We start from the raw sequence: 4,005 nt of genomic DNA on the forward strand, positions 1-4,005 counted from the left end.
GCATACAAAAGTTTCTCAGCCACTGGGAATCATCCCACACCTGCAACACGATGAGGCCCCAGCAGTCTGTGCTTGTTTCCTGGGCCCAGAATCGGCGTGCCACGGCATGAACCTGGCCCAGCGCCACCATGATCTCCCAATTGCCACACGCCGTGCCATCTTTGTCCATGTCCTCATCAGTATAGTAATCGCACGGTCGTCGTTTCCTCGCCCCGTTTTGCAGGGACTGCACATACTGCTGGATAATGCGTGAGGTATTTAAAATGCTTAAAACTGCAGCGGAGATCTGAGCGGGCTCCATGGCGCCTGCACGGGTAATCCTGGAAAACGGGCGCGAAATGTAGGAGAGCAGAGTGGCAGGGGAAGAGGTGCTGTTTGGTTCGTGGTAGCCGAAGAAAGGCAGGAAATGGTTGTCTTCCGTGGTTTTCACGGAGGCGGGAGGCCAGGACAGACAACCCGGAGAAGCTCGGAAGCGTGGCACCAGCGGGAGAGCAGAGTTGGAGGCAGAAGAGTTCGATGAGGAAGAGAAAGAGCAGATAGTAGAGATTACATCAGAAGGGAAGAGGAAATGAGAGGCGGATTCATAGTTGCAGGAGAGCAAGCGGTGCACCGTCTGCTGAAAGCAGTATGGCGTCTGCATGCCAAAAAGGCGTGAAACGATTGCCCACCATAGGTTCCTGATGACACGCACCAGAAACACCCGCAAGAATGTTTTTGCCCCATTGTGCACTGGGAGCGTAACCCAGTATTCCAGTGGGCGGCGGGAACTGCGGGAACTGTGGGATAGCGACCCACGGTGCACCCGCTCCGACGTTCGATGCGAGCCTCGGTACTGTGGATGCACTCTGCTGAATTCACGCGCTTCAGTGGGGACACCGAAGCCTGAATGTCTAAAATAGCTCCCGAAATTTCAAATCGAATAATTTTGAACTAATTTCATACTGTACACGTACCGATAGAAAAGTCTGTGTGTGTGTGTTAGATGGATGGGAGGGTGTCTAGAAACCACTCAGTTCTAGTCTTTTTTACTCTGATTTACGTTAGAAAATCTAAAGCAGGGAGCAAGAAGAGTTGCCTTCTCTGAGGCTTAAACTCAGGACCTTCAGATTATGAGACTGATGCGCTGCCCGCTGCGCTAAGAAGGCTTGGAAGAGCTTTAGGCTCGGTGCTTATAGAACCAGCTGAGCAGCGGGGAACCAGCTGAGCAGCAAACAGCAGGAGTTTGCCTGGGAGTTCACCTGGAGTGAGCCCACTGAGGCTTACACCCTAACGACTTCTCTGAGGCATTACTGCATCTCCGGAGGAAGCTCATAGTAGGAAGGTAATATGGATGGGGAGTGTTCAACTGTTGTGACCTGCACTGGATGTGCCATGTTTGTCTTTCTTCCAGAGGACAGAAGCGACTTTGTCTGTACAAAGTGCAAGCTGGTCTCCATATTGGAAGAGAAGGTTCAAGGTCTGGAGCAACAGGTATCGACCCTGCGTTGCATAAGAGAAACTGAAGATTTCCTGGACAGACGTCAGGATATGCTTCTATGGGCACAAGGTTCTGAAGATTCAGAGCAGGCTGCGCAGCAGGGACAGGAGGACTGTGAAGAAATCTGGCAACATGTGACCTCCAGAAGAAGAAGGGGGAAAGTCCATGTACCAGCAAAGCGGACACAGGTAAGTAACCATTTTCATGTTCTCTCCACAGGTACCATTGCGGGGAGTGACCCAGATGATACGTCTGGGGGAAGGGAGCAGAAGGAGACTCCACCAGTTGAAAGGCATGAGATGCACTGTCCTAGAGTTGGGGGTTCCACGACCACCACTCCCAAGAGAAGGAGGTGGGTGGTGGTGGTCGGGGACTCTCTCCTCAGGAGGACTGAGTCATCTATCTGCCACCCTGACCGGGAAAACAGAGAAGTCTGCTGCTTGCCGGGGGCTAAGATTCGCGATGTGACGGAGAGACTGCCGAGACTCATCAAGCCCTCGGATCGCTACCCCTTCCTGCTTTTCCACGTGGGCACCAATGATACTGCCAAGAATTACCTTGAGCGGATCACTGCAGACTACGTAGCTCTGGGAAGAAGGATAAAGGAGTTTGAGGTGCAAGTGGTGTTCTCGTCCATCCTCCCCGTGGAAGGAAAAGGCCGGGGTAGAGACCGTCAAATCGTGGAAGTCAAGGAATGGCTACACAGGTGGTGTCGGAGAGAAGGCTTTGGATTCTTCAACCATGGGATGGTGTTCCAAGTAGGAGGAATGCTAGGCAGAGACGGGCTCCACTTAACGAAGAGAGGGAAGAGCATCTTCGTGAGCAGGCTGGCTAACCTAGTGAGGAGGGCTTTAAACTAGGTTCACCAGGGAAAGGAGACCAAAGCCCTGAGGTAAGTGGGGAAGCGGGATACCGGGAGGAAGCACGAGCTGGAGCGTGTGAGAGGGGAGGGCTCCTGCCTCATACTGAGAACAAGGGGCGATCAGCGGGTTATCTCAAGTGCCTATATACAAATGCACAAAGCCTGGGACACAAGGAATAACGGAGACTTGGTGCGATAACTCGCAGGACTGGAGTGCTGTCATGGATGGATATAAACTGTTCAGGAAGGACAGGGAGGCCAGAAAAGGTGGGGGAGTTGCACTGTATGTAAGGGAGCAGTATGACTGCTCAGAGCTCAACAATGAAACTGTAGAAAAACCTGAGAGTCTCTGGATTAAGTTTAGAAGCTTGAGCAACAAGAGTGATGCAGTGGTGGGAGTCTCCTATAGACCACCAGACCAGGGGGATGAGGTGGATGAGGCTTTCTTCCGGCAACTCGCAGAAGCTACAAGATGGCACGCCCTGGTTCTCATGGGCGACTTCAATCATCCTGATATCTGCTGGGAGAGCAATACAGCGGTGCACAGACAATCCAGGAAGTTTTTGGAAACTGTAGGGGACAATTTCCTGGTGCAAGTGCTGGAGGAACCAACTAGGGGCAGAGCTCTTCTTGACCTGCTGCTCACAAACCGGGAAGAATTAGTAGGGGAAGCAAAAGTGGATGGGAACCTGGGAGGCAGTGACCATGAGATGGTCGAGTTCAGGATCCTGACACAAGGAGGAAAGGAAAGCAGCAGAATACGGACTCTGAACTTCAGAAAAGCAGACTTTGACTCCCTCAGGGAACTGATGGGAAAGATCCCCTGGGAGAATAACATGAGGGGGAAAGGAGTCCAGGAGAGCTGGCTGTATTTTAAAGAATCCTTATTGAGGTTACAGAGAAAAACCATCCCCATGTGTAGAAAGAATAGTAAATATGGTAGGCGACCAGCTTGGCTTAACAGAGAAATCCTTGCTGATCTTAAACACAAAAAAGAGGCTCACAAGAAGTGGAAGATTGGACAAATGACCAGGGATGAGTATATAAATATTGCTCAGGCATGCAGAAGTGAAATCAGGAAGGCCAAATCACACCTGGAGTTGCAGCTAGCGAGCGAAGTTAAGAGTAACAAGAAGGGTTTCTTCAGGTATTTTGGCAATAAGAAGAAAGCCAAGGAAACTGTGGGCCCATTACTAAATGAGAGAGGCAACCTAGTGACAGAGGATGTGGAAAAAGCTAACATACTCAATGCTTTTTTTGCCTCTGTCTTCACGAACAAGGTCAGCTCCCAGACGACTGCACTGGGCAGCACAGCATTCGGAGGAGGTGGCAAGCCCTCTGTGAAGAAAGAAGTGGTTCGGGACTATTTAGAAAAAGTGGACGTGCACAAGTCCATGGGGCCAGATGAGCTGCATCCGAGAGTGCTAAAGGAATTGGCGGATGTGATTGCAGAGCCATTGGCTATTATCTTTGAAAACTCATGGCGATCGGGGGAAGTCCCGGAAGACTGGAAAAAGGCTAATGTAGTGCCCATCTTTCAAAAAGGGAAGAAGGAGGATCCTGGGAACTACAGGCCAGTCAGCCTCACCTCAGTCCCTGGAAAAATCATGGAGCATGTGCTCAAGAAATCAATTCTGAAGCACTTAGAGGAGAGGAAAGTGATCAG

At 50.9% G+C, this 4,005-nt stretch overlaps 1 non-coding gene across 1 annotated transcript; it reads right to left on the reverse strand.

Annotated features, from left to right (window-relative positions):
• Positions 1-1,072: 1,072 nt before the first annotated feature.
• Positions 1,073-1,145, reverse strand: TRNAM-CAU (transfer RNA methionine (anticodon CAU)). The gene has a single exon. It is a non-coding gene; the product is annotated as a tRNA-Met (tRNA).
• Positions 1,146-4,005: the final 2,860 nt, after the last annotated feature.

This window comes from Lepidochelys kempii, unplaced genomic scaffold (assembly GCF_965140285.1).
Source record: "Lepidochelys kempii isolate rLepKem1 unplaced genomic scaffold, rLepKem1.hap1 scaffold_29, whole genome shotgun sequence".
NCBI lineage: Eukaryota > Metazoa > Chordata > Testudines > Cheloniidae > Lepidochelys > Lepidochelys kempii.